This window comes from Lissotriton vulgaris, chromosome 12 (assembly GCF_964263255.1).
Source record: "Lissotriton vulgaris chromosome 12, aLisVul1.2, whole genome shotgun sequence".
Taxonomy (NCBI): Eukaryota; Metazoa; Chordata; class Amphibia; order Caudata; family Salamandridae; genus Lissotriton; species Lissotriton vulgaris.
Window position 1 is genome coordinate 505,417,823 of NC_141700.1, and position 22,885 is coordinate 505,440,707.

Here is a 22,885-nt window from a genome sequence, read left to right on the forward strand (position 1 = left end):
AACAAATTGTTCTTAGCTACTTAGTGGGCTTTCTGCCCCCCGCCCCCTGGGGGGACAGATGGGGGCTATTTCCCCATCTGCCCCTAAAGAGGGAAGAAAGACTGTCCAATAAGTAGGGGCGTGGGCTGCCCAAAATGGGCATGGTATTGCCCCCACCCCTATGTGTAAAAAAAAAAAACATAATCCCTGGTGCTCAGTGAGCTTTTGGCTACTGCCCCCATCTGCCTCACAGGGGATGGGCTAGAAATACTGGGACAATTTTTTCAGAGGGGAGGGGGCATTGGCATGCCCACTTGTGGCAGCCCCGCCCCTAAATGTAATTAAATTAATAATCCTAGGTGACTAGTGTGCTTTCTGCCCCCCCCCCCCCCCCGAGGGCCAGAAAGACTTCCCAAATATATTTGGGTGGGGGCATGGTCTTGCCCTATATGGGCAGCCCCCACGCCTCTTTTATATAAAAAAAATCTCTTGTGTCTAGTGGGCTTTTTGCCTGCACCCCAGGGTCAGATCGGGGGTAATACCCCTTATTTGTCCCCTGGGGGGGCAGAAAGCCTGTGGAGGTTGTTTGGGGGTGTGGGGGCACTGTCATGCCCATTGCTGCATGCATCCTGCGTGGCCACTTATTCTAAATCAGGGGAACATTATGGAATGCTTAGGTCCCTAGTGTGTCATTGTTTTATCATTCCAATATTGCCAATATGTGATTCTAAATGTAGTGACCATTCTGGAACTTTAAAACGACCATGGACTGTGCACAATACCACTGCAGTACAGACACTGGCTACTATGTTTCCTCATTCTACCTTTATTCTGTTAATTTATCTTGCATTTTATTTGCATATGCTTGTATTGGTGGAGGATGAATGGGTTCATGAATGCAAAGATCAGTGGCAGAGTGTATGTATGATGACTTATTGAGTGACTAAACTCATCACTGGCACAAAAGCCGTTCATTCATAAGCCGTTGCCAGTGTTGGATCATTCTTAATGTTTTCGTAGTGGACCATTAAATGTGAGGTTCTTTTGAACCTATGAATACAGATAAATAGTTTGAGAATAAGGCATTGGACTTTTAAAAGCACTGCATTATTGATAATCCAAAAGATAATATCAAGATGTCCGGTCTTAATTCACCATGATGAACAGAAGCTTGGGAGAGGCAAAGAGTGGAGGGTATCACTCTGATATTTTGGAAATACCAATGAGAGCCCTAAATAATCAAATGAGTATTTTTCTTTTTTTAAAAAACAATGTCCTTGCTGCTTACTTTGTATGTCTGGTTATTCATTATGTGGCAGTGCTGAACTGTATTCGTGTATCCTGCATGTAGACATTTGAGCATGTTTCCATCTGGATCCCTGGGCCGGCCTGATCCCAATTTGAAGGTAGCAGTTTTAGGAAAGGAACAAGGAGCAGCTGTCTCTGAGTGCACTGCAGTCGCCTTGTTTGAGCAGAAGGTTATTGCTTTCAAATGCTTTAATGTTCTATTACCGTTATTATTATTATTATTATGTTTCTTATATAGCGCCTGAATCGACCCCCGAAGGGGTATCTCCGCGCTTGCCTTGGGAACCCGTCCTGGCTTTTCCCTGTGAGATAGCCCCTACAGGGCATCCCCAAGGTGAAAGCCAGGCATCCCGCCGCGGGGGGCCATTATGGAGATTAAGCAAGCTTAATGCCCAGAGTTGGAGAGTGTGAACCCATGATTAGGTCAGGCACCGAAGCGAGAATTATCGAGTCCATGGACATTTGAGCTCAAGACCCTGCCGCGTCGGGAATTGAACCCTGGTCCCGGGTCTGACCTCTGCTTCAGGGTCTGCCTGCTCTAACCAGTGAGCCACACTTCTCCACGTTACTCCTTCCAGTTGTCTTGCTTAACCCATTGGAATCCAAGGATGTGAATTCATATTAATTTTGTGTAGTTCTAAGTTCTCAGAGACCGAGTGCATTGATAACCTGCTGCCTCCTAACCCAAAGACCTCTGTAAGAAAGAATATAATATAATAGGAAACCAAAGTAAGGAGAAACCGGGTAGGGTAAGAGGCCTAGGAACGCCGGATACCTTTTGGGTTGTGAGATACAGCCTCCCCATTGCTACTACTCAATGACTGCAGTACACCACTGAGCGAGAGAGAACAGATGTCCACTCTGCACATCTAAAGGAATTACCGGCAATACCCAATGGAAATATCATGAAGGAGCAGACTTACCAAAACGCTTTACAGAAAAGGTAACAACTAGTCCTAGAAATGTAGTGTGGCCCCAGACATCTGAAGAAAGTACTGGAGGTAACCCAGTGACTCTGGTGAGAACAAGGAAAAACCACAACAAAAGAGGCCATTTGTCAACTAGAGATGTGGGCAACTGGCATTGCTTGGCCCTGAAGCACAGTCTTTAACTGTGTATCCACTATAGAGGAACTTTGGAGAGCAAGTGCGTCCTGTGATTCCTGTATCTACTAGAGAGGACGCTGCGAAGAACAAGTACTTCCTGTCATTAGTTGATTTGAGAGGGTCATGAAGAGGGCAAGCACTGGATGTGACAGGTTTATGTATTGAGGAGGACATGTCTATTGCTGTGCTGCCTCGGATTAGTTTTATTAGGTGGAGTCTACCAGGCAGCACAGCTGTTTTTGTTGCTAAAGACATTTCTGGGTTTACCAAGAACATACAGACACTTGTAATTCGTGCATTGCTTACCATTAGTTGGTTTAACTGTCGCTAATTTGCCTGCTTCTTATTTAATGGCTTTTCATGTCCCATGACAGTCTTGGGACAGAGTTTGATCGTGGAGGCCTTCCCTGTGTGACGAGCTGTGGCTGACGTGGACGTGGTGACGTGCTAACGCTGAAGCGGAGGTCGAACGCTTGACGGAGAGAGAGAGCAGCGCAAGCAGAATCGAGACGCGGAAGACACGGTGCGGTAATCAGACTCGTACCAAGCTAAAAATCCCCCCCCCCCCTCCCCAAGGGGGTCGCGGAAGGTGCCGGCCGGGATTATAGTGGGCAGTACATTGATCACGGTGGAAACCGCTACCGAGGGTCTGCCCCCTGCATGAGTTCTGCGCTCTCAGTAAGAAGGGCCAGGTGGAGGTGTCGGAGTTCGCGGGGCCCCCGGATTAGGGGAGCAACTCTGCTGGGAGTTGCTGTTGCAGTTGCAGAAAGTTCGTTATTCCCTGATTCTGGCAAATTAAGCCCAAATTAAGCCCAAGCCCGGGGAGACACCCGATTAGGGGCCCCTGTGAGGACTGGGCAGGTTCAAGGCAGGTACAAGCCAGCATAAGAGAATCAAAGATCAGCCTCGGTCAGTTAATCAGCTCACAGGGAAGGTAAGTGGTTTTAGATTTGATTTTTACCCGTTTTTATCATTTGGATTAGCGTGTGAGTGGTTAAAGTGAGGGCTGCTGAATTCGCAGGCTAACAAGGGAAGGCTAGCCTGTGTGGCCTTGACATAATCCACGGAACAGGTGTAGCTTGGATATGGCCCCTAGAAAGGCAAAGCCAAAGGAAACATGCTTAGAGACACTGGAAAAAGCTGATGAGTTCGACGTGACATCAGTCGCGGAAGGGCCCGGGCTAAACGATAAAAAGGAGGGGAAAAAAACTGCCAAGAAGTCCTCCACGGAGAATAAACTGCAAGGATGTGAGAAAGATTGCAGCCTTGTGTCTAAATCGATAAAAGACTTTGTGGGGAAGCACTTTAAGAGAACACCCACCCCAGGAAAAGGGCAAGCCCAAGAGTTCAATAAGGAGTTACTAAGCGTTGAAGTAGAAGTAGAAGATGTAGTGGAGATTGTGGACTCCTCACTTACACAGTGTGATCTAAGCCATAGGATGCTCCCCCTTGAACCAAGACTCTCATCTTCTCCTCGGATCTTTTCTTCGCCAAGGGCAGGGGAGGAAGGCTTGACCGGTCTTGGGTCCAAAGATGTGGGGGACTGTTTGAATATGTCAAATCCAACGGCAAGAACTATATTTGACAGAAGTGTGGACCAAGTCGGGAACCAAAGCCCTAAACCTCTAGATCCTCTAAATGAAATATTACGGAATGGAACTCTGGGCATGGATATTACATCGTCATCCTCTGCCTCGATGTTGGACATTATGTTGATGCTACAAAAAATGCTGCAAGGACTGCTAGAGGTTTCTGTGTTAAATAATACCCTGTTAAATAATCATGAAATACAATTTAAGGAAATGATAGAAGAACTGCAGGGGATAAGGGGACTGATGCCTACAATGGTTAGAACAGTACAGGACCCAGCGACAGATGGCCAAGTTGAAGAGAACATAGAGCCATTAGTGGAGAGTGGTCCCCTGAATAACGTTTATATTTCTATATGGCCTATGTTGGTAAGGAGGCGGAGAGAGACCTTTGGGCTCCAGAACTTCAGGTACTCCCATAAAAGTCTTTCCCACGTTCAGGGTAGACAGGAGGCGGAGAGAGACCTTTGGGCTCCAGAACTTCAGGTACTCCCATAAAAGTCTTTCCCACGTTCAGGGTAGACAGAAGGCCAAAAATAAAGTGAAGGGTAAAGAAATGCAGGCTAGGGTAATAACTAAAGAAAATGTCCGGCGGAAAAACATGAAAATGGAAGGAAGGGAAATAGGGAGGCAATCTGTCCCTGTAGGAGCTGCGGCTGAAGTAGAAAAGAATAGGGCACCACGAAAAATCACATATAAACCCACGGGGGAGGTGGCGAGCTCCAAAAACATTAGTAACAAGTTAGGAGAGAGAGCACCCCTAAGAACCGCAATGGTTGGAGGTAGCATAGCAGACACACTCCCTAGAATAAATGCACAGGAGGGAAGAGGTGGCTGGGATTCAATATCCTCAAATAAAAGCAATTATAATAAAATGTGGATCTACTTTAAATCCAAGGAACAAGTGCCTGGAGGGAAAAAACAAAGAAAGGTAGTGCCACCAAACCGTTCCCATCTTTTATCTTCGTTTGCAAAATGCCCGTCCCTAAAAGAAATTGGTTCAAAGGACCTGAGACAGATAGGGTTCTGCAGTGACAAGAATGGTGCAGAATATACAAAGGTACTACTCTACTCAGGGCTTGTTAAAGCGGCAATCCAGAAAGCCGAAAAAGAAATTTTAAAAGAGGGTATAAGGATAATCCAGGAAGAAGAAGTATAAGTAGGGAAACAGCAAAAGGGAGGCTTTCTGAGGTTTCACGCAGGATTGGGGGAAAGGCAGGTGAGGTGGGTAACCAGGGGTCGGGGGAGAAGGCCAATATCACCATAGCTGTAGAGAATTCGAAGCTTAGAAAGGACGTGGGTAGCTGGGACATGGATAGTAGTGCTTGCTCATGGGGTCTGAATGAGTCAGGGTGTCTCAGTGAGATCGACTAGGTTACCGTGTTGCCGCATAGCCTGAAGTTAATTTCATGGAACATAAACGGGTTGGGAGGTACAACAAAGGCAGATAGTTTAAACCAGGTTGCAAAGGGGGTAGACATCATTTGTCTACAAGAAACTTGGCTATGCAGCAACACCCAGGTAGTTGAAGGATTTGTTCATTTTCATAAACCAGCGAGTAAAAAGAAAAAATTTGGACGTCCCTCAGGGGGGATGATGACCCTCGCTTCAACCAGATTCGTGAAAGAGACCAAATTAATTAACTCACTATGTAAATGGTTGTTGGTCTGCAATGTATGTCACCCAGGTACTGAAGGGAAGGATGCCCATTTGATTATCATAAATGTATATATTCAATGGCGGTCTCAAGAAGAATATGATCTAGAATTAAGCCTTTTTAAAAAAGACATAATTGACCTGACAGAAAAGTATGGGAATGCCACATTGATGATAATGGGTGACTTCAACCACAAACTAAATTTTGGAAAGATTGATTACTGGTTCGAGGACATGCTGAGTGCCTATAATATAGGATCAGCAATTTTCCCATTGTGTTTAACCTCTAGCCAGGACGAAGCCCTTGGGAAGTTCTTGGGTTCTATGGGTCTAATATGCTTAAATGGCAGGAAAGAACCTGATCGACCGGCGACACAGACCTTTAGAGTAGGCAACCAACAATGTCCAATAGATTATATATTCACCCAGGCATGGAACTATATACTGGTAAAAAAGTTCCATGTAATTAAGCGCAGGGATAGCGATCACAATGCCCTGTTCTGTGAAATAGTGGGTGGGTCATTAAGTAAATGTGAAAAGGTGATCACCCAAAATGTGGAATATCCTAAGCGCATAACTACAAGATTGACGGATGAGTATGTTGAGAAATTGGCTTGTTTTCAACAAAACATACTGAAGGATAAAATCGAAGGGCATCAGGTAGCATGGTACGAGGATACAATAGTAACCAAACTTACCAACATTGGTATCATTGAAGCCCTATACTTCTCCGTATCCGACTCTGCGGCTGTTATACTGGCTGGTTCACTAATCTATAACCCCCCCACTGCTGCTTCCCTTTCTCTTACCGCTCTCACCCACCAGTTGGCAGATCTATCCCTTAAACATCAACACTTTCTAGTTTTAGGTGATTTTAACCTTCACGTTGACAACCCCCTCTGCGCAAAAGCGAATAATTTGCTGGAAATCATGGACAGTCTTAACTTCACTCAACTAGTTACCGGTCCTACTCATGTGGCGGGTCACACCTTCGATCTTATTTTCGCTAATTTTTCCACCATCACCGTCTCACCCTCCCTTCCCCTTACGTGGTCCGACCACTACCTCATCCCCTTTTTTTTGGCCTTAGACCGGAAATCTGTCCCTCCGGCGCCCAGGAAAGAGCTGGGAAGGAAGTGGCACAAAGTTACATGCGCAACCCTGGACCCGGTATTCCACTTCCAGACGGATCATTTATCCCCGGATATCGACGCAAATATCGCCAGGCTTAATACCGCCCTCATCAATGCTATTGACCACATTGCTCCCCAGAAAATCATTGCCTCCACTAGATCTCGCCCCTCCGCTCCTTGGTTCTCCACTTCTCTCCGTGAGGAAAAAAGCAGCTGTAAAGCACTCGAACGGAAGTGGAGACTAAATTACGACCCTGAAGCTAAGCTTGCCTACAAGGCTGCCCTGAAAATATTTCTCAAACATAAAAAAATTGCCATGAAAGATCACTTCTCGCTCCAAATTGCCAAAGCTAAAAACTCCTCAAAAACCCTTTTCTCCATCGTTAAAGATTTCATTAATCCCCCGGCCAGGACCACTCAGAACTCAGCTAGCCAGACCCTGTGCGAGGGACTTTCGGACTTCTTCCTCGAAAAAATCAATAAGCTCTGCATTTCCTTCCCTAAAGGGCCAATACCCGGGCCTCCGTCAACAAGTCCCTCTGCCTTACCGTCCCTTCTTGCCTTTAATAAACTCAATCAGGAGGATGCTATCAGACTACTTATCCATTGCAAGTCTGGTGCACCCTCTGACCCTGTTCCTGCCAAAATTATGGGTGAACTGGCCCCCTCGTTAGCCGACTCTTTCCTTTCCATCTGGAATGCCTCCCTGCACCATGGCTTCTTCCCTACCACTTGGAAGGAAGCCTTGGTGATCCCCATTCTAAAAAAGGCAGATGCCGATCCCACGGTTTTCTCCAACTACCGCCCCATTTCCCTTCTCCCCAAACCTGCAAAGGTTCTGGAAAAAGCCGTGCAGTTGCAGCTCACGGAGTACTTGGAAAGCAACTCACTACTGCACGACTCACAATCTGGATTTCGGGCGGGATACAGTACGGAGACGGCTCTGCTGGAAGTCTCGGAGACTATCCGGGAGTGCGTGGACAGGGGCGAGGAGGCCATGTTAGTCCTCCTCGACCTGTCCGCTGCATTCGATACGGTATCTCACCCCATCCTCCTTGACCGGCTAAAACAGACTGGCATTGGCGGCACTGCCTTTGGCTGGATCGAGTCCTTCCTCTCAGGAAGAAGTCAGAGGGTATTGTTGCGGCCTTTCAAATCGGAGGAAAAACCCCTGTTTTGCGGTGTGCCACAGGGCTCGGCCCTCAGCCCTCTGTTTTTTAACATCTATCTTGCCCCACTGGCCGGCGTGGTGGAGTCCTACGGAGTCAGGGTGGTCTCCTATGCTGATGATACCCAGCTAGTGTTTTCCTTCAGAGACCACTCTGACTCCGCGTTCTCCAACTTCCGCTTGTGCCTCAATAACATCAGTGGTTGGATGTCCGAAAACCATCTAAGACTCAATGCAGACAAAACAGAGGTGCTGTTTTTTAACCAGAAAAACCCCATCCCCTCCTCCTGGTGGTGGCCCACGGCACTCGATCCCGCTCCCTCTCCCGTCCACTCGGCCCGTAACCTGGGCTTCCAGTTTGACGACTCCCTTTCATGCAAGACTCAGATTAAAAAAGTGACCTCTGCCTGCTTCCTGAAGTTGCGCATGATTAGAAAAATCCTCCCCTATCTCCCTCTGGACTCCCGCCGTACAGTTACCCATGCCCTCATCACGTCCCACCTGGACTATGCTAATAGCCTCTATGCTGGAGCTCCCCAATACTTAATTGACCGGCTGCAGATTGTTCAGAATGCGGCGGCGAGGCTGATTGGCAATATCCCCTATCGTCAATCAGTTGCCGCATATCGTAGGGAACTGCACTGGCTACCTGTGGCCAGCCGTATCCAGTTTAAGATCCTCACTCTAACCCATCGAGCCATCAATGATCGCGGACCAAACTACTTGAAAAAACGGGTTTCCATATCCCGTTCCACCAGATCTCTGAGATCCAATGACCTATGCCTTCTGATCTCTCCCCGTTTCAGACTATCCAGAATGGGTGGCAGAGGGTTCAGTGTCATTGCGGCAAAACTCTGGAACGCGCTGCCAGTCGATCTTAGATTCTGTCCCTCCGAATCCACCTTCCGGGCCAAACTCAAAACTTGGCTCTTCTCTGGACTCTGATCTACTGCGCTACTTCCCCTTCTTGTTCCTTTCCTCTCCTCTGAGACTCAGGTTCTAGCGCCGGGACACCCCTTCGGGGGTAGCTGTGCGCTTTATAAACTACATAAATAAATAAATAAATAAATAGTACAGGCGGTGCAGTGTCTAAGAGTATATCTAAAAGATAAGAAAGACGCCAAGGTAAAAACACAGCCCAATAAAGGGAAGCCCAGGGGGTTCAATCAAGAATGCCAGAGTAAAAAAAGTGAGATACGGAGAATAGAACGACGCCAGAGGAATAGTTATGACTTAGGGAACTTGGAACTCCTACTCGGGCTAAAGAAAGAATATAAATATTTAGTAAGGAAGCAGAAAAGGATCTTTAAAGAAGAATGTTGGGCAAACCTTTTAGAGACAATAGAAAATAAAAACATAAAAGGGTTCTGGAGGCTGATACAGGATGCTACAGGAAGGGCACCGGGTACGATGAGTTGTGTTGTGGAAGAGGCAGCTTGGGTAAATTACCTAAGTAACCTATATAGTGCTAAAAGGACCCCGGAAATTGTGAAGAATAAATCAGCTTGGTCAGGGGGCGTAGAAGGATTAAAATCAGACTTCGCAGTAGAGAAAGTAAAAGAAACCATTAAAAAGCTGAATCTATCACGTGCTGCAGGTCCAGATAATCTTCCCGCCGTTTTAATTAAAACTCAGATAGATTGGTGGGCAGGATTTTTTTCTCACATGTTTGCAGCAATCCTGGACTCAGGTCATTTTCCTAAATCCTGGAGAGGGGCCATAATTAGACCCTTGCATAAAAAGGGGGAAAAGAAGGACCCTAAGAACTACAGGCTGATCAACTTGCTGGATATTGGCGAAAAGATTTTCTCAAAAATTATCCTTGGCAGGTTAAAGGAGTGGGCGGAGCGGCAGTCAATAGTCCCAATAGAGCAGGGTGGCTTCAAGGAAGGGCACTCTACTGTTGATCACTGCTTCGCACTGTGGGCTGTAGCGAGGAAGTCCATGGAGCAGCAGGGCAAATTGTTTTGTTGCTTTGTTGACTTTCGCGCTGCTTTTGATTTGGTGGATAGGGACTGCCTGTGGGAGACATTGCGAAATTTTGAGGTTCCTGCCGACCTTTTGCAGGTAATCCAAGAACTGCACAGCCAAAATTGGGCACAAGTAATCAGATACCTCTGGTGGCCTTACAACGGAAATAGAGATATATAATGGGTTGAGGCAAGGCTGCGTTTTGGCACCGTTACTCTTTGCCATATTTTTAGCAGACTGGCCTCCTCTCTTGGGCACAGCCAGAGGTGCAAGCCCAAAAATAAATGGTAAGCACCTGTCCTGTCTGTTGTACGCGGATGACCTTGTAATAATGGACCAAACAGAGGTGGGGCTTCAGAGGAAGTTAAATGTATTTAATGAATATTGCATTGCAAAGCGTCTTACAGTAAACATGGATAAAACAAAAATTCTATGCTTCGGGAAGAAGTGTACGAAATTTAGCTGGTACTTGGGCCAAACTAAATTAGATACTGTAAGCGAATATAAATACCTCGGAATATGGTTTACAAGGTCCCTGAGGTGGGAAACCCACTTGGAAGCTCAGAAATTAAAAGCGCATTTAGCGGTATGCGGGCTGAAAAGATTCAACAATAGCTATGGCGATATGTCACACAAACCTCTATTGACTGCCTTTAAGGCTATGGTCCCTCCGCAATTCCAATATGGGGCAGAAGTAATCTGCATTGACGGGAAAAGCTCTTGGGACAAAGAGGAGGGCAAATGTTTAAAATCCCTTCTATCTCTTCCTGGGTCGGTAATGGTCCAGGCAGTTAGATTGGAAGTAGGCCTAACCGCATGGAATGTCCAGGTGCAGATGAGTCTCCTTAGATTTTGGAATCGATTGGGGCAGGGGGAAGTTACAAAGGTGTCACAATGGTGTATGAAAGAAATCCAGACCAGTGAGTTAAAGTGGGCCAAGGCAACAAGAAGTAAACTCCGGGCCATTTCTGACCACCTGAATGTGAACATTGACCCTCTGACACTCCAAACTAATGTAATAAAGAGCGTACTAAAAGCACAGGGAAAAGAAATTTCAAGGGGCACAGACCAAGAGTATTTGAGAAGGAAGGACTCCGTGAAATTTATGAGCCCAGGTTGGGAGAAAGACTTAAGCTTTCCATATATAGATTTGCTACCAAACCGTTGGTTAAGGATAGAAGTTCTTAAGTTAAGAATAGGTATTAACCCGATATTTTTAAATAGTGCAATTAAATCAGCTTTAACGCATCCTGATGGCAAATGTGTGTGTAAGCTAGGAATGAAATGTAATATTTTGCACATTTTATTGGATTGTGATATGTTTTTAAATTTACGTAAACAGTTCCTTCGTCCGATATTTTTAAAATACGAGGTTGAGGTGCGTTCTCAAGCACGGGAGCTTCTAGTTGTTATGGAAAATTTAGACATTGCAATAGCCATCGGGAAATTTATGCTGGGTGTTTATAAGTTCCCGGTTTGGCAGGAGGCTCAAAAACAGCAAGTAGCTTTATAATCCAAATGAATCCTTGTTTTAAACTGTATAAAGGTAGTTTTTAGGATAATTTGACTTTTTATTGATATGAATATGAATTGTGATACGTTGATTTTATATGACAAAGTAGGATCTCTGGTTTATAGATCAAATGGTCTAAATAAACTTTATTTTTGACTTGACTTGACTTGACAGTCTTGTGTTTGCCCCTCCCATGGAGCATTGCCTTTTAACCATTTCTTTGAATTGCTAGCTTTTGTTCTTCCGCTGTTTGCTTTTAGGGAACTCGTTTTTTCCTTTTTTGTTTAATCACTCCATGAGCGTGCATGTTTTCCCTCCTGTCGCCCTGGATTGCTCCTCTGCCCCATCCCACCCACACTTGTGTTGCTCTCTCACCTGTGTGGGTCTTCCCCACACTCCACATAGCTCTTTAACCTATGTTTCTTCCTTTGCCCGCATGTTCTCTCGCTTGTTTTGCTTCTCCGCTTGACCGCTTTGTTGCTTCACCCCTAACCCGCACATCCTTTTACATAGCCATGCTGCACAGCAGCTATGGTGCTGTAGGGTACAGCATGGCTAAAAAAACAGTAGGTCTCAAAGGAGAGACCTATTGGCTTTGCCAACGCTTGCTTAATAGAGTGGAGCCTACAGGGAGCAATTTCTTTTCTGGCGCGGTCTCTTGGAGAGTAGAATGCAGAGTTCAAAAGAGTCCTGGAATTCATGTAGTGTGTAGAACCAGCGCCACCTCTGCAGCTTCTAAACTACAGAGGATGGCACGGAGAATCCTGTATGAGTAGTCACCTGCCGGCTGCCAGACATACTAATGTGCCACCCACAGCCTCCTCTGAGTGAGTGCACTTCTGTTCGTTGCTATGGTTTCAAGTAATGTTGCAACAAAGCCTGAGGGGGAAAAACACCGTCCCTTTTTTATTTCCTTTCCCACTAACTATATTTGACGGGCGGCCGTGTATCCGGTTTCAGGTATTCATTGTATTTATTTGTTTATTGTTATGCATGTAAAACATTTTGCAAAGGGAAACCGGAGGGTACTTAAACGTGTTTTCTTTTTTGGCTTAGCATTATTTCATTTAGGTCAGCGCCATTCTATCTGGACTTAGTGCACGAGACCAGGTCTTAATGCAGCTGGCAAGAGTGAAACACGTGCACTAACTCCTGTAGAATGTTCTGGAAGGTGTTTATTAGAGTCGACAGCAGTACTTTAAGGATGACGTATCAATATTGCTGGAATGTTAAACATCAAGGGGCATATGATTCTAGAGCAAGGATGATAGCTTCTTTTTCCATTACACAGATCGAAGTTTGACATCAGAATCAAGGGTTGGATGGGTCGGAAAATAGGTTCGGGCACCGAAATAAAAAAAAGTCCACCATTAGTAAATAGATGACAAAAAAAGTAGCCCGATTTTGCAAATTGGGGCAGTTTATACTTGCGAAGACACGCTGTATAAGTGTTTACCAAAGTATATTAGACTGTATGGATCTGAGCTTTCTGCAGGCAGTTTGATACCAGGGAAGTCAAAAGTAAAACTCGCACAGCAGACCATAAAACCAACCCACACGCAGCCATAAACCCAACCCACAACCAGCCATAAAACCAACCCACAGCCAGCCATAAAACCAAACCACAAACAGCCATAAAACCAACCCACACACAAACCCGTCGGACCACCCCATCAGGCTCTGTCTGATTACCATTGGCCAGTCAGATTCAGTTAGAATCGTGACTGGACTAGGAAATAGTAGCAGTCCAGGTTTACTTTCAGGCCAAGACTTTTTTCCCCCCCTCAGGGTAGCACCAGTTTGCTATTTTACCGACTGGTTATGACGCGCAATTGCCGATCCTTTGGCTTTTCCACGTGTCCTGTGGGAATGTTCCCTTTAAACTCGCTGCACCAGATATGTGGAGCCCTCCCCTAATATGTGAGGATTGGAGATAGACTAGGAAGTGTTAAATGCAAAAGTGGTTCCTCCCATTTTGGGCGGAGCAGCGTCTCTCACCCTGCTGCCAGCGCAGCAAACCTGATGTTATTACAATTTTTCAGTGCACCCAGCCCGAGCAAGTGTATGGGATGGCCCATTGCTGCTGGCTGGCAGCAGGGGGAGGAGGAGTAGTGCCCACTACATTTTAAAGTTTGCTGCGCTTTGGCTGGCTGTCTTGCAACGCCCATTCTGCCTTGCACACTGTAAGCCTCCTACCTGAGCTGTATTACAGTTGGATGGAGAGCATGCACAGGCTTCCAGTGTATTTTGGAGCACTGAGTCAACCGCTTCATTCAATCCTGGACCTTAGCTCATGCTGGTTAACAGCCTGAGAGCAGCGTCTGCATTGGTTAGTGGTGTTGACTCTGAGACCTCTTGCTGCCTTGTAGCCACAGACTGTGGGACCTGAGAGGAGTAGATAAGTATATTTTATTTTGTTTAAAATGAGGCAGCCTGGGAAATTTACACTACCTTGAGCCTCAACTACAAAGTTCTCAATCGTTGCCTGTTGTAAACACTGTTTATAACTAGCCATGATTGAACGCTTTGGGATTGCGCTTAAGGGCATTCCTGGTTTTTAACACTGCCTGAAAGTGGGTTGAAATATTAGTCTAATCGCCCCACTGCTTTCAGTTACAAGCAGCTGCCACTGGTGAAATCATCTCCATCTAGAATATTTGGAGGTATTTCAATGCCTGTTCTGCGAGGGATGCTTGGATGGTTACAATACCGGCTCCCCCTTTCCAGTCATGTCTGAGACTCCCTTCGTACTGTATCGCTTGCCGTACCCAAAACACTTTTAGGAAATATTTGAAAATCCCAGTTTTCCCACTTCTCTTAAATTATTTCCCTGTCTCAGTTACATTGTTTCAACTCCGACTTCTTGAGACCCACGTTATGAGTGGCTTCCTAATTCCTATCGGTATTATAAGTGTTTCACTTGCACACAGATTACCTGTTTAAAAAAGACAAAATCTCCATTGTGAAAGTCCGAGGAAAAATGAGGTAATACTAGAGCAGTCGGACATGGAGTTACCAATTCCTCTGGGAAAGTCCTCATTTCGTAGTTGACCCTTATGGTCCAAATCCTAAATAATGGACCTTATCCCCCACCCCAACTACACACAGTTGGTGGTACCTATTGGGATGGGGGAAATCTGGCCCATTTCTCGGGCTGATCGTAATGAGGGCCAAGGAGTTGTTTTTCTTGTTCAAAAGTGTTGAATTGAATTAAGTTATATGTAAGGGTCACCAGTACTTGCAGTGGTGAAAGAACATTATATAAAGCTGTTAACTGAATGTACTCTGGAAGAAATAGGTGGGTACACACTGGTGGAGAATCCTGAGGGTTGAGTGATCAAAGGTGGGCGAGGAGATTACAACCCCGGTTTCACTAGAACTGTCAGGCCAGACAACTTGAATGATGCTGCCTTGTATCACACAATATTTGCTTACTTTATACGGGCAAGTGTTGAAGAAGCTTTATCACATAGTGGACACTTACATAATCTCCCAATATTTTAAGCAGTAAGTTTCCAGCTTGTATTTTGAGGCTCTGCTCAGTCTTTATCCATAGTGGGATTTACGATTTATTGTTCAGTCTCTGGTGTCGGTCGGTGTTTATGCTGCTGAGAAGGGTAGGGGTAGAGATTTCAGGCTGTAGCAGTGTTCCAAAGGCCTCTCCGCTTGCCCCGCCATGTAGGATCACTAGTGTAAATTATTTTATGGTTGGTAGATGTTCTAAGTATCCCAAACATTTTAAATTCCAATTTAGAAATTAAATTTTTGACAGTCAAGTGTGGCACCTGCATGTATTGTGTATGTTATGCATGTTACAGCTTCCATGGTTGCTGCGTGAGAGTGATGATTCTGCCAGGAGGTAGTTGAATGGCTCAGTTGGAGATTGATTCCGCAAGAAGAACATCACCTCCTGGGTGATGGGTGTGTATTTTGAAACTGCTGAAGAGGTTAATTTATCTATAAATAATCATTAAATAGATTTCAAATGTACCAGACAACACTTGGAACATTGACTTTTGGCTAAAGTAAGGAGATCATGTTTTACGTATCAGTGATCTACGTGATAAATGATGAACAATTAATAAAGTTTTGTTTTGCATAAACATATCAATGAATTGAATGTATTGGTAGTCCTTCACATTTACAAAAGTCGATTTTTTTTTTTTAAGAGTAGATCAGGTTGTCCATGTATTGAACATTTTGCAAGAGCTCTATTGGAACGGACACCTTCAAATGTTTGCAAGGAGTGATTCATATAGAATTTTTTTTTTACTAGTGCCCCGATAATTTTGGTGTGATTGGCCCTGGAAATGTGACTTTTTGGATGCTTGAACTTACCACTCAGTTTAGTATTAAGTACAAACGTGTCCATGTGACTGGAAAGGAGGCTGTGAAACACTGCATTTATCATAACTTTGCTTGGATTTTTAGAATGACGTTATTAACTGATATGTCTTTTTTTTTTCAGGAACATAATTGTGCCTGAAGATATGAGAGGATTCAGATGTTTGACGATTTACGAGCTGTTGTAAATACTCCGCAACCATCAGACCCCAGCTTTGCACAAAAGAAGGCGATAGGGACCATGGTAAGTTAAAATTGAATTATAGAGCATACTATATTAGATCTCAACTATGGCGCATGGGTGTCATTGGCCCCGCCCCCTCCTTTTGGCGGGTGGGGGGCTGACGTCCTGCCTATGAGAGGTCCTTTCTTGGGAAATCCCAATAGACCCAAAATCACTCTTACTTCATAGTACTGAGGGAATAAGTGACAACCAATAATACAAAAATTCTATTATTTCTGGGCCTTACATTAGCGAAAAGGGATATTGCTAGATTTTGGCAGCCCCCTAAATCGCCTTTGAAGCCTGGAAGAGGGGGATGGATTACTGTATGAGGCTAGAGGTTTCAGTGTTTCAGGCACACGGATGCCTGCTAAAACATTCAAAGATTTGACAATGATGGGCCGATTACCTAGGCATAGCCCTGGCCCTGGATTCCACCCTAGAGTCTCAACTTGAAGCTGAAATACAACACTTTAATGCAGAGCCTTGAGAGTTAGCAGAAGGGTCCTGTTCTCTATCTGAATGATGATTTAATTGCTGATTTGTGGGCATGTGCGGCGGGTTGGGGACCAAGTGTGCGTGTTGTAGTGTTTTCCCTGCATATGAGAATTTGCTGTATGATTTCTTTTTCCTGTATGTAGGTCGTTCCGGCCTGGATATTCTGCCAAAATCCAACAAAGTCTGCTATGAATAAAAAAGATAAGCTGAAACGATAGCTTAATATAAGAATAACCCAACATTTTAAAAACAATACAATCCGAGTTCTTTCAGTTTTTAGTGTAATTTGATTATCTAGAAGGATGTTGGTCTGTTAGGAGAATGCGTCTTCCGAGTTAAGAATTATACTGGAGAATGCGTCATGTCTGTTAGGAGAAACAAGCACTAAAAGTAACTAGAAGAGTTCCCCAGCACCTTAAAACGCAAATTTCTCACAATATAGCCATATTGAGGTCCAGTTCATTCATTTCCAGTCCTTTCACTCAATATCTTACGGTTTTTCACAAAAGGCTCAAGCACTCCAAAAGTAAATTGTCACTGAGTGTTGCAACAAGAAGACTCTTCTTGACAAACGCTTGGTGTGTTTCCAAGGTACTAATTTCAAAATGTTTCAATAGTGGGTTTCACCAAATCTTTCCAAGGGTACAATATAGATGGACTAGGAATAATAAGTAGCAGATAGAAAGGTCATTACACTCAAATTTGGTTTCAATTTTATTTACTATACAATTTTGCAACTTTCTATTCTTGCTTCCACTTGAAGTTTACCCAAGAGCAGGAGATTATTAGAAAGGTGGTTTAGACAATTGGGTCGTCCTAAACCTACGCAACAGGATATTCCCTTAGTTATTTAATTCTATTATTTCTTGATGTTGCTTTAGGGCGTTTGTTGCATTGGGAACTCCATTACATCCCTGTGACAGAACAGAAGCACACTCAAGAAGTAGCATCTGTTTGTGTTTCCCGGCCTTTCTGAACATGCTGGATCCTCTTCCTCTGGTGTGCTGATGCAGGCATGTGCTGGTGATGATGGTGGCTTGTTTCATACCCATGGAGCTGGTCTGGAACAAGCCTTGATATGCCAGAACTGGGCTGGGTCGTGTGCTAGAAAGTATTACTTGAGGCAGCAGGTGGTGGAATCTAGGGATGAGGGCCCAGGAGTGCTGCATCCACTACTCTAGATTCACAGGGTGCAGGAGTGACCACATGGAGTCCCATGTGGGATCTAAATGGGGGTGATTGAACTCTCTGTGCGCCTAATTTTTCCATCAGTTTCAGTTTCAGGGAAATAAGAATAACATGGGCCAAGAGTGAAGACCGTTGGAAAAAGAATGGGAGTGACTGTTGTTTGATGTCCACCTGTGTGAGCAGTGATGGAATGAGTGAATGTTGGCACAGATGGATTGTTGGGAAAACAATGCCCCAATATTTAATCTAATAACCCTCATCATTCTTTACCAGTCAAAAAAGCATATGTGGTCATCCTGGATCTGCCTACATTGTTCTCTTGCAATGAACCAAGCTTACCATAGCAATTACAGGGTAAACCATGCGCTTTTATTCATATTTTAACATAATGTAAATTATGAGTAGCATATTCCTATGCAAATTCAAGGCCAAATTTATTGTTGAAACTTGATTGTATGACTCCACTCCGATTCATATAAAGAAATAAAAAGTGAATATTTAGAAAACTAGTAACTGTAATGAGCCCCAATGTACCCGTTATAGGCCCAGGTAGTGGCACAACCTTTTACCTACATTTGTCCTACCTTGCTCTACATGACTGCTCTGGCGCTGACCTTTTGAATAGTTAGTGTGAGAAGTTGGCCTGATATATGATGTCTCCAATTCTGGGGGCACCTTGTATCAGTCCAAACAATCCCTTACGGTGGCGGTTGTAAGTCAACCTTATAGACAAGCTATCCTAAGGGTAGCATGGACTAAGCAGCCTTCAGGCCAAACACAAGAGGGCATGTGAAGCCAGCTGTTCTACCAATCACAATCCTGTAATATCAAATGAAAGGACACCACACAAGTTATGTTATAAAAATATATGTATTTATTCTCAGAATAATCCTCTAGACTCTTTATGAGTATAGAAGCACAAGCGTTTAAACAAAAGCACAGTAAAACATATGAAAGTTGCACAATTTGGATGAGGCCAGGGGCCACTCAAACCATATACTAAATAAGTGGTATAAGTATCACTAATCGAACAGTGGTCAGGCCTAGGGCCTGGAGAATCGCTGGGACTAATCGGGACTAGCAATGCTGAAGTCGTGAAAAACCCGCAGGAATCTGGTGCAGCGCTGAAAGCACACACATGCACCAATGCAAAGTCAATGGTGCGTAAAAGTTATCGAGTTACAGTTTTAGGAGTCTTCCGACTGGACTAGAAATACCAAACTTTAGACTTAAACACTAGAGTTGTATACCACTACAGGAGCACCGGCGTTCAAGAGTTGCCTCACCCACAGGAAGCGGGTGCACAGGTGCAAAGCCGTGTCGGCTTTCGTCGAGTAGATCTATGGAGCCTGAAGATGAAGATGCTGCAGGCGGCCAGAAGAGAAGTGTCCGGTGCGATCGAAGGGAAAATTCGAAGATGTAGAGAACCTGAAAGCAGAGGGGACAGAGTCTGGGTCACTCAGCAGTGACCAGGGTGGAACCAGGAAGGAACCAGGCAATGTCCGGTGCGATCGAAGGGAGGATCGAAGATGTAGAGAACCTGAAAGCAGAGGGGACAGAGTCTGGGTCACTCAGCAGTGACCAGAGTGGAACCGGGAAGGAACCAGGCAATGTCGGGTGCAATCAGGTGGTTGTCGTGAAGCTTGTCTCCGCTGCTACGTGGACTCTGGGGCACAGAGGATGTCCAGGAGTGGATCACAAGCTGTCCCACGAAGGCTCTCGCTGTCGGCGGTGTCGGCTCCCGGATTGGAGCAAACAAACCTTGGCAAGCGCAACCCATACAGGATTCGAAGTTCGCTTCTTACTCAGACCAGGAAGGTCAGAGCGGGTGCTCCTTTTCAGGGGAGCGAGGGACAGTCCAGAGCAACCGGACTGGCAGAGCAAATTCAAAGGTTCGTCTGTACTGGGGCCACTAGCCAACGGGCAAGCGACCGGACCAACGCGTCGAGCAGAAAGATGCAGAAGAGCCCCACCCAGCACTCTGAGAGTGTGGAGGGGTGAGCTTTGGTGCAAAAGCTGCTCGGGGCTGGGGCTTCTCAAACCCCAATGCACAGCGTCGAGGGAGCCTCGGGAGCTGCAGGGTCAGCACTTCGTAGTTTTTCCAAGATGGCCAGCCCCACGCTTCAGGTCGCCTCCACGGGTCTCAGACTTGCTGGGACTATGGATTGGGCTGTTGGAAGGCAGGAACGCTGGGTCTTGTCGAACTCTGTCGCTCGAGTTCCGGCGGGAACTGCAACAAAGCAAACGGTGAGGCGCTGGATGGTGCCTGTTTGCACAGGGTGGTCACTCCTTCACCACAAGGGAGATTCTTCAGTCTTCTACGTCGAGTAGGATGTCGAAGGGTCCAGAGTTTTGTTTCATAAGTTTCAGTCGGGATAATCTGCGTGCACTAGCACTACTCCCACCTTTATTCCAAATTTGTGGGCTGGATCACCTGCTAGGTCCCTCCTATGGGTGGGACCCAGGAAGGGGGTGGTCACACCCCTTTCCCTTTGTCCAGTTTCGCGCCAGAGCTAGGACTGGAGGGTCCCAGCACCGGTTTGAACTGGACTATGCATGGGACACCTTGTGTGCCCCAGGCAGTGTCTAGTTTCATTCAACCCTCCCTGCTACAATCCACCATCTCCTGTCTGGGTGGTGTGACACCTCCCTGTGACAGGAGATCTATTGTCCACGCCTCCCCTGCCGGAGTTTCGGTCAGCAGTAGGAGGTCAGACTCGTGTCTGTGGCAGCAGCTTCCATTTTGTGATGCTGGGGCTTTGGTTAGATTTAACCGCGTTTTAGCAAAGTAACATGTCTTATCCCTCTAGAAGGGTGGAATGCTACCCCCGTCGCCAGGACTGGCGAGGGGGTAGTATTCCAAAGCGTATGACACCTTACACGACATGTTTTGATAAAGCCAAACCAAAGTTAGCAAGTAACCGTGAGGATTATAATGCACTTAAGAGTATATGGTATGGCAATATCCCATTGTCCATTGTCCATTCCTAAGTTCAGATTGGCCACCAAAGGAGGAAAATCACTGGCAGTCTTAGGTGCTAAAGCCTGGAATATACTTCCGGCTCACCTCAGAGCATCTTCATCAGAAAAAATCTTTAAAAAATCATTAAAAACCTGGATCTATGGACTGTCCGATTCAAGATGCAAAACCCTTGTTTAAATAACATCTCAAAGCTCAGTTAATATTTTTTGACAATCTATTAGTAATGAAGTCACAGCGCCAAGATGCTCCATGGAGTGTGCGTGCGCTATATAAAAACACACAAACATCAAACATCAAACATCAAACATCAAACATCCCGGAACAGCTAAGGGAGTTGGTCCTCACAGCTGCAGACAGGCTCAGCTCATGCTAGAGCACCATCTCACATAAAACCAAGCACTCTGCCTCCAGGATTGTTAAGGCCTGCCATAGGAGTGACTTATAGGTATATATGTGTCCAGATATAGGTTTAGATATAGGTATACTATATCTAAGCAAGGGGTGATTACACCACCTTGCCCCAGCTGAGTGATCAGCCAGTTGTGTCAATTTGGATAGCCAGCCAGGGGTGGCAAAAGATATGCTGCACCCCCTGGTAGGCCTTGGATGCACCTATGCCCTGGGCACCTATAGTGCACTGTACAGGGGCTGATAAGGTGACCCAAGCCAATTTAAGTATGCACCTAGGGTACATGGAGTCCATTTTAAAGAGAGAGCAGATCGCCTGGGGCCCTGATTAGCAGGGAACCAGGCCAACTAAGTCGAAAACCAGCTAAACACAAGGCAAAACATCTGGGGTAACCATAGTCCGGTATCCACCTTCCTACAGTTAGCTGCTGAATAAATGTTGTGTGGTTTTCTTAGAAAACTGGCCTCATTTATTATATATGAGGATTCTTAGTATCACAGCAGGATTACCTTCTTCTACATGATAACTCTGTACAAAAGTCACTGCTATCATCACCCTTGGCCGGCAGGCCCACAGTACCATGACACATCTAGGTAGAACCCCTGAGGATACCTTTCGGGTATATAAGTACCAAATCTTCACTGGCCAAGCCAAAGGAGAAACATCCCTTCTGACACGACGCTGAAGTACCTGCACGCAGACACTCCAGCAAGCAGTGGTCTGACATCCCTTGCGGGGTGTCCAACTCAAGACCAAGACAGGTCCTTCGTTTTTTTCCTTCAGGTAATGGGGTTGGCTCTTTCCTAGGGAAATATTTGGCTTTCCACCTACCTACATGCTAGGTATACTTTAGGTACACTTAGCAACTTAGGAGTAAGCATGATTACTGCCCTGTAACTATATGCCTGCACATATTCACTGTTTTAGCACTATGGTAGAATTCTACCTTTTATTTTCTCTGTTGGTGCTTGTAATCGTATATATCTGTTTCTGTTTAATGGTTGTGGCAGCACACATATTTTATATTAGAATGAGACTGGTTCAATAAATACTTATTGAAAACGTCCTATAAATGAAAACGTCCCCTCCGTTTATTCTGTGTATCTCTCTGAGACAAAGTGAGCACGAGTGACTGAGCAAAGAGTACTGTACTGTGTCCACAATCCCTGAGAGATCAGGGTTGGCATGTTCGATGGTTGCCAGAAAAAATTCACTCCTTGGTATGTTTGTGGGGCTTATAGTGGCACTCTGAGCTAGCCGGTCCACAGACTAACATATCCTTTGGAGGTGCCTGAAATCAGTCTGAACACCAATCCCTCAGTTTGTTGTCTAAACGTAGAAAACCTTTATAGATTTGTAGGAACTACATAACATAACATTTTGCCAAATCACAATGTAACTGTGTGTAGTAAAAGCTAATAAATCTTTCTGATAAGGTATGGGAACGATTACTAAAATGTTTTGCCAAATTCCCTCAAAGAAAGTCTTTATATTTACAGCTGTAAAGGTTACCTCGTCTTCTATATTAGTGTTGCTACTACTTTTCAATACAAGTTAGTTATTCAATTACTTTTTCCCCGAACTTCATTGGGGTCCAGTATAGCCTAAAACCAATTTTCTTTTGGGGGTATCCAGTAGACATGCCATCATTTACTTTTTGTGTGCATCATAAGCAGCTTATATTCTGATATGTCTTTCCCCAACTACTTATAATAGTCAAATGTACTTAAGAAAAGCTCTCACTGGAGGTGTGGCCATTCTCACTGTAAAGAAAAAAACACATACCTAGACCCGTTTACACCTTTGAATATCCACCC

At 45.1% G+C, this 22,885-nt stretch overlaps 1 protein-coding gene across 1 annotated transcript in view; it reads left to right on the top strand.

The window, feature by feature from the left end:
* The window catches only part of GFOD2 (Gfo/Idh/MocA-like oxidoreductase domain containing 2), a 178,493-nt gene that overhangs the window by 64,704 nt on the left and 90,904 nt on the right, over window positions 1-22,885 (top strand). Inside the window, exon 2 of the mRNA XM_086945264.1 lies at window positions 15,892-16,011. The gene's annotated coding sequence lies outside the window, so the exon portion shown is untranslated. The remainder of the gene's footprint in view (window positions 1-15,891; window positions 16,012-22,885) is intronic.